Source organism: Procambarus clarkii, chromosome 31, assembly GCF_040958095.1.
Source record: "Procambarus clarkii isolate CNS0578487 chromosome 31, FALCON_Pclarkii_2.0, whole genome shotgun sequence".
Lineage (NCBI taxonomy): Eukaryota > Metazoa > Arthropoda > Malacostraca > Decapoda > Cambaridae > Procambarus > Procambarus clarkii.
Window position 1 is genome coordinate 38,597,645 of NC_091180.1, and position 13,196 is coordinate 38,610,840.

The window sequence follows — 13,196 nt, forward strand, 5'->3', positions numbered from 1 at the left end:
ATTTGAATTGAAAACAACGTTTTCATATGCCTTTTTTCATGATCAAAATTATACGCAACCTCGCTATATGATTTGAAGTAAAAACCCTCGAATTTGGTATTATAGTGAATTTTTTCACGTTATTCATGTAGAGTGATTTTAGGAAAAAATGTTCGAATTTACTTATATTTTAATACTACTTCATGTTGTCTGGCGATATGTAATTTAGCCTCCAAATCTCAGAATTTCGCACAATATTGCGTTTTTAAGCATGTTTTCATGCATTGTGCTTTGTACTTAATATCATCGAATTTATTAATATTTTGAGGTTTTTCATCCTTATTTTTTTTATGAGAATTAAACAAAATATCGACGATTTAGGAAATATTTTGCTGTTTTTCCGCGTTTTCAAGTCTTTTCGGTTTATTGCCATTAATTCAATAAATTTACGATAAATATGATGCAAACACGTAATTAATCGCAAATTAAAATTAAATACTTGATTTTAAAACAAATATTTGTTCCTCGTTAAAATAGTGAGTAAGATATTGATTAGGAGATATTTTTTGTTGTTATTGCATATTTCGACGTTTCAGCCAGATTTGAGCGGTTTTACCAATTCAGTATTATAAACGGAAATTCAGGAACATTTTAGTTAATTCTAAAGAAAACACATTGATTTTTATCATTTGAATTGAAAACAACGTTTTCATATGCCTTATTAATGATCAAAATAATACGCAACCTCGCTCTATGATTTGAAGTAAAAGTCTTCGAATTTGGTATTATAGTGACTTTTTCACGTTTTTCATATAGGGTGATTTTAGGTAAAAATGTTCGAAATTACTAATATTTGGATACTACTTTATTTTGTCTCTCTATTTGTGATTTGGTCTACGAATCTCAGAATTTCACATAATATTGCGTTTTTAATTAAGTTTTCTTGCATTGTACATAAAATCATCGAAATTAGCAATATTTTGAGTTTTTTTAATCGTTGTTTCCTGCATGAAATTTCACACACATATGAACGATTTAGGCAAAATTTTGCAGTTTTCCACGTTTTCAAGCATTTTTGGTTAATTGCCATTAATTCATTAAATTTACGAGGAAAATGATGCAAACACGTAAATAATTGCAAATTAACATTAAATACAAGATTCTCAATCAACTATTTGTACCTCGTTAAAATAGTGAGTTAGGCATTGATTAGAAGAGAATTTCGGTTTTTATTCCATATTTCGACGTTTCAGTCGAATTAGAGTGGTTTTACGATTACCTCTTCTTTCAGTAATATAAACGGAAATTCAGAAACATTTTAGTTAATTCTATTGAAAACACATTGTTTATTATCATTTGAATTGAAAACAACGTTTTCATATGCCTTTTTTCATGATCAAAATTATACGCAACCTCGCTATATGATTTGAAGTAAAAACCCTCGAATTTGGTATTATAGTGAATTTTTTCACGTTATTCATGTAGAGTGATTTTAGGAAAAAATGTTCGAATTTACTTATATTTTAATACTACTTCATGTTGTCTGGCGATATGTAATTTAGCCTCCAAATCTCAGAATTTCGCACAATATTGCGTTTTTAAGCATGTTTTCATGCATTGTGCTTTGTACTTAATATCATCGAATTTATTAATATTTTGAGGTTTTTCATCCTTATTTTTTTTATGAGAATTAAACAAAATATCGACGATTTAGGAAATATTTTGCTGTTTTTCCGCGTTTTCAAGTCTTTTCGGTTTATTGCCATTAATTCAATAAATTTACGATAAATATGATGCAAACACGTAATTAATCGCAAATTAAAATTAAATACTTGATTTTAAAACAAATATTTGTTCCTCGTTAAAATAGTGAGTAAGATATTGATTAGGAGATATTTTTTGTTGTTATTGCATATTTCGACGTTTCAGCCAGATTTGAGCGGTTTTACCAATTCAGTATTATAAACGGAAATTCAGGAACATTTTAGTTAATTCTAAAGAAAACACATTGATTTTTATCATTTGAATTGAAAACAACGTTTTCATATGCCTTATTAATGATCAAAATAATACGCAACCTCGCTCTATGATTTGAAGTAAAAGTCTTCGAATTTGGTATTATAGTGACTTTTTCACGTTTTTCATATAGGGTGATTTTAGGTAAAAATGTTCGAAATTACTAATATTTGGATACTACTTTATTTTGTCTCTCTATTTGTGATTTGGTCTACGAATCTCAGAATTTCACATAATATTGCGTTTTTAATTAAGTTTTCTTGCATTGTACATAAAATCATCGAAATTAGCAATATTTTGAGTTTTTTTAATCGTTGTTTCCTGTATGAAATTTCACACACATATGAACGATTTAGGCAAAATTTTGCAGTTTTCCACGTTTTCAAGCATTTTTGGTTAATTGCCATTAATTCATTAAATTTACGAGGAAAATGATGCAAACACGTAAATAATTGCAAATTAACATTAAATACAAGATTCTCAATCAACTATTTGTACCTCGTTAAAATAGTGAGTTAGGCATTGATTAGAAGAGAATTTCGGTTTTTATTCCATATTTCGACGTTTCAGTCGAATTAGAGTGGTTTTACGATTACCTCTTCTTTCAGTAATATAAACGGAAATTCAGAAACATTTTAGTTAATTCTATTGAAAACACATTGTTTATTATCATTTGAATTGAAAACAACGTTTTCATATGCCTTTTTTCATGATCAAAATTATACGCAACCTCGCTATATGATTTGAAGTAAAAACCCTCGAATTTGGTATTATAGTGAATTTTTTCACGTTATTCATGTAGAGTGATTTTAGGAAAAAATGTTCGAATTTACTTATATTTTAATACTACTTCATGTTGTCTGGCGATATGTAATTTAGCCTCCAAATCTCAGAATTTCGCACAATATTGCGTTTTTAAGCATGTTTTCATGCATTGTGCTTTGTACTTAATATCATCGAATTTATTAATATTTTGAGGTTTTTCATCCTTATTTTTTTTATGAGAATTAAACAAAATATCGACGATTTAGGAAATATTTTGCTGTTTTTCCGCGTTTTCAAGTCTTTTCGGTTTATTGCCATTAATTCAATAAATTTACGATAAATATGATGCAAACACGTAATTAATCGCAAATTAAAATTAAATACTTGATTTTAAAACAAATATTTGTTCCTCGTTAAAATAGTGAGTAAGATATTGATTAGGAGATATTTTTTGTTGTTATTGCATATTTCGACGTTTCAGCCAGATTTGAGCGGTTTTACCAATTCAGTATTATAAACGGAAATTCAGGAACATTTTAGTTAATTCTAAAGAAAACACATTGATTTTTATCATTTGAATTGAAAACAACGTTTTCATATGCCTTATTAATGATCAAAATAATACGCAACCTCGCTCTATGATTTGAAGTAAAAGTCCTCGAATTTGGTATTATAGTGACTTTTTCACGTTTTTCATATAGGGTGATTTTAGGTAAAAATGTTCGAACTTACTAATATTTTGATACTACTTCATGTTGTCTCTTGACCTACAAATCTCAGAATTTCACATAATATTGCGTTTTTAAGCAACTTTTCTTGCATTGTGCCTTGTACATAAAATCAATGAATTTAGCATTATTTTGAGATATATCATCGTTGTTTCCTTTATGAGATTTCATCCAAATATCAACGATTTAGGCCATATTCGGCCGTTTTTCACGTTTTCAAGCATTTCCGGTTTATTGCCATTAATTCATGAAATGTACGATAATTATGATGCAAACACGTAATGAATTGCAAATTACCCTTAAATACTTGATTTTCAATCAACTATTTGTACCTCGTTAAAATAGTGAGTCAGATATTGATTAAGAGAGATTTTCTATTTTTATTGCATATGTCAACGTTTCAGCCTGATTAGAGCAGTTTTACGAGTACCTCTTCTCGCAGTAATATAAACGGAAATTCATAAATTTACGATAAATATGATGCAAACACGTAATTAATCGCAAATTAAAATTAAATACTTGATTTTAAAACAATGATTTATGATTTGACTCTAACAACAATAACTCTATGATTAGAAGTAAAAATCCTCGAATTTGGTATTATAGTGACTTTTTCACTTTTTTCATGTAGGGTGATTTCAGGTAAAATTTTCGAAATTACTAATATTTTGATATTGCTTCATGTTGTCTCTCTATTTGTGATTTGGCCTACGAATCTCAGAATTTCACATAATATTGCGTTTTTAATCAAGTTTTTTTGCATTGTGTCTTGTACATATAATCATCGAATTTAGCAATATTTTTAGTTTTTTTTAATCGATGTTTCCTTTATGAACTTTCATCCAAATATCTACGATTTAGGCAAAATTTGACGGTTTTCCACGTTTTCAAGCATTTTCGGTTAATATCATTATTCATTAAATTTACGATAAAAATGATGCAAACACGAATATAATTGCAAATTAACCTTAAATACAAGTTTTTCAATCAATTATGTCCTCTCGTTCTACTGATCCTTAATTCGAATATTGCTTCTATATTCTACTTTGTCAATCCACCTTAGTATCTTGCACGTCGTTATCATGTCTGCCCTGTTCCTAATATACTATATAATATACAATTTTCATATACTATACAACTATTTGGAAGCGAGATGTGGGATGTATCTCCTTGCATGATGATTATATATTCATACACATACATATTCATACACATTCATACACATGTACAAGAATGTAACAACTCTTGTATATATCTCAAAAAAAAAAAAAAAAAAATTATCTCCACAGGCAAAAAGTTACAGCCCCGCTCCTGTGCCAGGTAAGTTCATTATGGGCTCACCACAGCCCGTGCTACTTGGAGCATTTTGTTTCCAGTAGCTGAATCTAAAATATCACCATCATCTCCACAGGAACTCTGTGTATGAGAACGCCAACGACTCGACAAGCGGCGCCAGCCCGACCCCGCCACACTACGCCCACCCGACGTACGCCCTCGGCATGCCCGCGCCCTCCAGCCCATCCCGTCAGTCCTCTACAGACACCAAGAAGGTACACTTTAACCTGGCGGGGACCCAGGGCCACGGCGGCCATGCTGACGAGCGTGTGTATGAGGCCAGGAACGAGGAGGTAGGCGCTGTTGCGGGGCTCTCCTCTCCCCCTCTTCTTCAGTACTTCTTGCATGCCCCTTCTCCTCCCCCAGCACCGGGCACGCTGTACCCAGACACCAGGCAACTCTTCCCTCCATACCCACCACACACTAATTCATTTTTCTGTTCTGCCTTCGCGAGTTCCAACAATTATTCATTGCACCCTGAATAATTACAAAGGGGCCTCGTAGCCTGGTGGATAGCGCGCAGGACTCGTAATTCTGTGGCACGGGTTCGATTCCTGCACGAGGCAGAAACAAATGGGCAAAGTTTCTTTCACCCTGAATGCCCCTGTTACCTAGCAGTAAATAGGTACCTGGGAGTTAGTCAGCTGTCACGGGCTGCTTCCTGGGGGTGGAGGCCTGGTCGAGGACCGGGCCGCGGGGACACTAAAGCCCCGAAATCATCTCAAGATAACCTTCCCTTGCTAAGTCAAGATAACCCTAATGGTACATTCCGAGAACATGACAACCCTCGCATCATGGAACATGGCAATAAGATAATTTGTACCAAAACTTCCCCCTCAGGGATGAAGAGATATAGATCTCTAACAAACTTCTGGCATATGTATCAAGTGCCGGTAAAGTGACATTACCCGATGGGAAGGAATCCCGCTTCTTGCTGAGTTTAGTAATACAGAGTATATTTATCTGGTCAGCCAGTGACAGTATAACAATTTGGTTCTTGGTACGTTTAGAGAGAGAGAGAAGCGCACACCACCACCACACGCTTGTCTTGGCAAATGTTATTTTGCATTGCACGCTGTTTGACACATTTTACTTGTAATTTACACTTTGCTTGTTTTGTAACTAGCATCTGCAGTCAATCTTACACAACTATACAGTGGTTGTGAATCTTACCAAATCTGCCCTGTAGTTCCTTGTAGGTAAAAGAAATTTAACTGGTACGTATATTTTGGTAATACTGTTGGTACATTTCATGACAGATACTGTAGTGAATGACACCATACTTTCCTCCAGTTTTGAGGAGACACAGGGGTGGATTACATAAAGGGAAAGCACCAAGCCATTATGACTATATAGCACTTGGAAGGGATCAGGATAAGGATTTGGGATGGGACGGCGGAAAGGTATGGTGCCCAACCCCTTGGGCACCTGAATGAAGGGAGGAATCTGACCTGAATGAAGGGAGACCGTTGCTCTTCCGTCTAGCCCAAGTGGTTGGGCTGGACAGTATAGATGGTTGGGCTTTGAACCAAGTGTTTCAAATGAAGCAGCTCCAAAATTGGAGTTGGACCTAATTCTGCCAAGTTTCTAGTGTATATAAATGACTTACCCAATTGAATATACTGTACAGTACTGTACTGTTCTATTTGATGCTTGCTTATGATAAAATAATTGTGACATTTAAATAACTAAGATTTCAAACTGCTACAAGAAGACCCAGATGAGATGTTCAATTAGTGGCAAGGATAGCAAACAGAATTAAAACCAGAGAAGTGCCAGATGCAGTGGAACTGGGAAAGGGTAAACCCCATTTGACACAAGCTGGGAGATGAGATACTTATCTCCTCTGAAAAAGAAAATTCTATGAGTGTTATAAATAACAAGCCATCTTTAGAATACCAAATAAATGAAACTGTATCAAGTTCTCGTATACTGATAGCCAAATACTGGTTGGCACTCAATTATATGGGGGAAAAATGTTGGAAACCTTATTAAAAATGTTCATCAAACCAAAGTTGGCATATTCAGAGGGTGTGTGATGTCTTCACAACGAAAACATATCAACTAGATAGAGGGGAGGGGCAGAGGTATGATATATATACCAAACATTAGATGGAGAAGAAAGGTGAACAAATGTTAAGACTAAAACTACCAAAAATCTGCAGCTGAGGTATGAAAAAGTATTTCTCAAATCATATTGTGACTGGATAATACTGCAAAATAAGGTGGCATGTATAAAAACAGACAATTTAATGAGTAAATATGATAAATAAGTAAAGGAAAACAGAACACACAGCTTAAATTATATCCTTTAAACCACAAATAAGAGATCATGCAACATATTGTGGGAGTGGATGAGACATCAGCATGCGTTGATGGTAGGGACACACCAGTGAGGCAATGGTCGGGTCACGACAGTATGTCATGGTTTTAGGGACACACTATAAGGAAACACAGCAACATGCGGAACACTTGCCCGGTGCCCGGAGATGTGGTAGTGATATCATTAGCTGCAGGTGCCGCAGCATGATTGTGATTGCACCTCCTCTTCTCCTGAGCCGTCCCCAGCAGTTTGTACATCCCTGCAGCTCTTGTTCCCGCCTTTAATGTCTAAGGGTGACCTGATGATCTGGTAGTGGTGACCTTGCTTATGCCTACTGTCACCTGTCAAACTCGCCTGTCATGGCCTAGCTGCTGTCTTTAGTTTCAAGGTTTGTAGGTTCACGTTGAGGCTCATTCATTCATTTATCGGAACTATATTAGTCTTGTGGTCAATGTGAAGATCTTGGTATTTTCCACTACGTATATTGTTGGGGAAACACCTCTTCCATTTCAAATCTCCAGATCATTACTTATGCTCTGGTAAGATAACTTGGGCCATTGAAAACATGTGAGTTTTTGTATTTTATTTGTAATCTTATCATAATTTACCTGAGAAGGTTACAGTAATTAAGTTCATTTAGTGGCCAAGGAGGCACAGGATGGTGCAGTGACAAGGGAATGCAATACATTAAATATAATAAAGACTATAATAATGTACAGTACTGTACTCAGATGGAAAGGAAAACAAAGCAATAAATTAGGCAATAGATTATGTACCTTAGTGTGTCTTCCTCAAACACTTCAAGTTAATCTTCAGATTGAGATACTTGCTGTTTTCACTTGTGTGTCACAATTTGAGTTTATTTACATAAATGATATAAAAATATTTAAAAATATTTATATTATAAAAATATTTTCACATTTTATAATATTTGAGCAACACATCAGTGTATTACACATTTTCACATTTTATTATATTTTGCATATACAGTATAGTGTAAAGGTAGGTGTATAGGCCAACTGGCTTTATAGTATTTGAAATTGGCAGTACACATTGTTCTGTATATTAAATTATTTCATCCGAGTGTTGTCTATTGTAGAAATAGTTTTTTTAATGAAGGCATTTTTTTTTAAATTCTGCATGCAGAATTTAACATACAGAATTGATTTCTGTATATGGAACAGATTTCCACAATAGGAATTGAGTTGCATTTGTTGGTATTTACCTGAATTATCTTAGGGCCACTATATCTCGAGTGGTTTTAATGAGGACAGGAGCCTGGCAGTTTTTCAAAGCTCTGTTTGTCCTGAGGATCTTTTCCAATTAGATTTTAAAATGTAACAGTTTTGACACTCACAGCTTCGGTGGGTAGGCGATTCCATGGGTTTATAACCTGTGGGTGAAAAAGTATCTCTTGTTCTCATTTCTCATTGTGGTTTGTTGAGCTTGAAACTGTTGCTACTTGTTTGCATTACAGCTGATCTTTTGCTGGCAAATAAAGCTCGTATCGAGGTGGATTTTGAAATTTACCATTGTTTTGGCATTAGTGGCTTTGGTGGGTATAGGCACTTCTGTGGGTTTATAACCATATGGGTGAAAAAGCATCTCTTGTTTTCCATCCTACATTGTGGCTTATTGAGCTTGAAACCGTAGCTCGTTACTTGTGTTACATCTGACCTTTTAAAGAAGCTGTATGTATCTAGGCGCTGATGCACTGGGTCATTGAACTTTAATCCTGGCCTGGGTATGTTGATATTTGTTTACTTGCCTTACCAACTCCTCTAGGAAGCAGCTCATCTTTCATCTTGTATGTTATTGGTTTTATACGGTTGGCCTGTTAGGGATCCAAGATGTATTGAAATGTTGTCACTCATTTCATGTGGGATGTTCTGATTTGTATTTATCATAGTTGTTTGTACTTTTTCTTTTGTTTGTGCAGTTAAGAGCAATACAGTAGATTGTGGTTTCTGGAAATATTTTGTGTGTATGGAAGGTAAATTTAGTGAAGGCAGAAGCGATGGAAGTGCTGGCAGGTCACCTCACCAGTGCTGGAGGTATGTGGCTGACTAACCCTAATAAATTACATATTAACCAGTTGAGTCAAGTTACTAATACAGTATATTTTTGCACATGTAGAGTTGCAACTGAAATAACATCAATAGCCGTATTTTGAATAGATGCACTCAAACCTTGCATGTAGTTTATATATGATACTAACACAAGCACAGCCTAATTAGCAGTCCACTAACATAGTACCCGGCATGACTAGGCTCTCGTCACCTTTACGAGCTGCTGTTTTAACAGATGCTTACCCAGTTAGATTATAGCTTTAACCCAAACAATGTATTGTAGATCATGATGTAATGTGTCAGTGATTAAATAACTTTATACCTTTTAACATTCAAAATACAAAACATATCTTTAGTCTCAGACTACTTTGACATTGCTTAATGTAAATACAGTATCTACAATATTTAATAGTCTTGAAGCAAATGAAGTTGTTTAAGAGCTATTTAACCATGGTTAACTTAGTTATCAGGTAACACTAATTAAATTACAGAATATATTAATAAGGATCATAGATTCTTAACGGGTCTAACACAGTTACTGAGCGAGTGAAATTTAGTAGTCTTTAAGGGAGCTTATAAGTGTGTGTATCATGAGTGAAATATATCACAGTTGTATCACAAGACTAATCAGCCTACAGCTTCTGTAAAATATAATGACATTCAAAAAAGCTAACTATATTATTTTGATGTTGAGGTGATCAAGCGTGTGGCAGAACTACAGCAGCTGGTGGAGGATGCTGAGAACTACCTGAGTGACGCGGACGGCGAGACTACCGAGACGGAAAGCGTACGCTCTGATCAATATGGCAGATTAAAGCACTCTGATTCTCTCCTACTTCTGACCCAGGTACTGTACTGTATTCCCAACTTGATTACTTTTCTGGCTTCAATTTTTTTTATGAACTGAAATCAGGCACATTGCTGCTAAACTTTTCCATCTAACTCTTAAATCACAGTTGCAGGCTACCATTCTCATATTAATGTCTCATGTATCCTGACTTGTGTATTTCACATGATCAATAATTGAGTTTAAATTATTTACAACACAATTATTTAGTAAATAATAAATTAAATAATTGTGTTGAGCTTTCATAATGAAGAATATAGTAATAGGCTATAATCATGTTTTTATAAATTGAATTTGATGGTAATTTTACAGTACAGTGGTACCTCAGCTTACGAATTTAATCCGTTCCCAGAGACGGCTCGTAAGCCGAATATTCGTAAACTGAAGCGAATTTCCCATAAGAAATAATGTAAATTGGATTAATCCATTCCAGACTCCCCAAAAAATTAACTTCAAAGTATATTTTATTCCTAATTCACCCAAATCTTCAGTACTAAAGTATGTACAAGTTATTATCTACCTTTACTGATGACTCTTTTTGGCGTATGGAAGACAGTGAGGAGGAGGTAGGAGGATAGGTGTTAGTGTTTGGAAGGGGACTCCCCTTCCATTATAACATCAGGCAGTGATGACTTCTTTGGGGTACACACTCTGGTACGTTTTGCCTGCATACCACTATAGGACCTGCTTGTGGCTCACTGCTTGTTTTTCTCACTAAAAATATGTCTAGCAACACTTGTTTTTCCCTACATTGTAACACTTGGCTGAAGTGAGACATCACACTGTCATTATAAAGGTTAACACAACGGTCTGCTACAGCTTGATTTGAGTGACACTTTTCAGCAAAACTTTGCAATTCTTCCCATACTTCACACATTTTCTTAATAAATGAGAAAGGGACATCCTCTACTCTACATCAACAACCCTCATACCATTTTCATGTTTATGAATGATCTCTTGTTTTTCCTCTATGGTCATTCTCACATGTGTTTTCTTGGCTTGAACCTTACCACTGGCTTTCTTGGGACCCATGGCGAGATATATAATAACAACTTTTATGTTCAAATACCAAAAAATCTGATAAAAACTAATTCTTTACAAAGAATTCAGACACGATTAGGGAGCCGGTCGGCCGAGCGGACAGCACACTGGACTTGTGATCCTGTGGTCCCGGGTTCGATCCCGGGCGCCGGCGAGAAACAATGGGCAGTTTCTTTCACCCTATGCCCCTGTTACCTAGCAGTAAAATATAGGTACCTGGGTGTTAGTCAGCTGTCACGGGCTGCTTCCTGGGGTGGAGGCCTGGTCGAGGACCGGGCCGCGGGGACACTAAAAGCCCCGAAATCATCTCGAGATAACCTCAAGATAACGATTGTCATTAGCCGGGAGGCACTGGTAAACTGAGGTGCGATCGCCGTGCCACCACACGCTAGGTCGGCCATACGTGTATCAACAAATTTTATTTCCAGAGGCAAAGCTCGTAACTCGATTCAGATTTTACGAAGAAATTGAGCTCGTTACCCGAAAAGTTTATAAATAGGGGCATTTGTAAGCCGAGGTGTCACTGTACTACATTTGGCAGTACAGTACTGTGCTGCTAAGAGAAACATGACTTTTTAACATAGTGGTTTTGCAGGGTCAGAAGCTATTGCCAAATGGCGAGGTAGTGGAGAGTGAAGAACGCTCGGGCAGTGATACGGACTCGCAGGCAACGCCCAATCAGAGCCCGGCACACAGACCCGGTGAGATATCTGTGTAATCTTCCAACATACACTTCTGACAGTTATGTTCAGATGAGAATGCAGTATTGTATTTTTACCTGATTTACCTGAGGGCCCCTAACTCTAGTGGCCTCGATGAGGACAAGAAGACATTTATTTGTCAACACAGATAAATTGAGTATGCTTGAATTAGTATTTTGCTTCATCACCACCACCACCATTATTATTGTAGTTTCCCCTCCACCACAATCCCATCACGCCCTAAACATTTATACTGTGCTAACAAGGGTATATAAACATTATTAAAAGCCTAATCTAATTTTCCTCTTGACAGCTGCCAAGCCTCCGCAACGTCCCTCATCAGTCCTCAAGCCAAGTGGGTCATCCTTTGGCCTGCACTCCCCAGACAACCTGCCCATCACTTTACAGAGCCGTGAAAATGACATCAAGGCACTCATTAAGCAGCTAGAAGACAACTCTGGTCTTCCCTACACCTTTGCAGAGGGCACACTTTATCTCGATCCAGATATCATCGACCTTACTATGATCCCACCTCCTATCACTCCAGATGAGGTCAGTCTCTCGTACTCTAATCACTCCTGCATTTAGTTTCTCTAGCATAATGCATGCTGTAATAATTATATATATATATATATATATTTAGAAAATTTAATGTGTTTTGTATCCTCAGTAAAGGATACTAAGTTTCAACATTTGTATGTCACAAAAAAGGATCCCTATTGTTGCTTCACAATGTTTCTGATTGAGAAAACTTAAGCCAAATTTTAGCCTAGGTAAGCCCATAGGAACAAGACTTAAATTGCAGGTTATGGGTGCTTTCAATCTTTACAACTTTATACAAATATTTCTGTTACATTAACAGAGCTATGAGGTCACATAAGCTACCATTATACAAGGAAAGCTCCTATACATAAAAAGCCTTGCACACAAAGTTTACATTGTATTTTTTTTTTTAAAGCAGTACCTATTTATATATTGGAGCTCAAGATAAATATTTCCTTTATGTTGCTAGATGACTTAGTACTAGAACACACATTATAGAGGCTCTTCTCTAGTTACGGAGCCACACGAGGCTCCCTGTAGTCTCTGTTGCATTTGCTACTCTGAGAATTTTTTCATTACACTTAATGTTACTTTCTAGCCAGAAATATAGTATAAATGAAGTACAGAATATTTGGAATTGCTTGATGCAAGAATACAACACAGTGTTTATTGCACTAGATAATTGTAAAGGGGGAGTTTGAAGTCAATATTTATTTATTTATTTATAAATATACAAGAAGGTACATTGGGTTTGTGAGAATACATTGGATAGTACAGTATATACATTCTTGTAAAGCCACTAGTACGCGCAGCGTTTCGGGCAGGTCCTTAATCTAACAGATAATTTTA

At 35.7% G+C, this 13,196-nt stretch overlaps 1 pseudogene; it reads left to right on the forward strand.

Annotated features, from left to right (window-relative positions):
- The first annotated feature begins 4,604 nt into the window (after positions 1-4,604).
- LOC138370360 (uncharacterized) overlaps positions 4,605-13,196 on the forward strand; it is a 29,667-nt pseudogene continuing 21,075 nt past the window's right edge.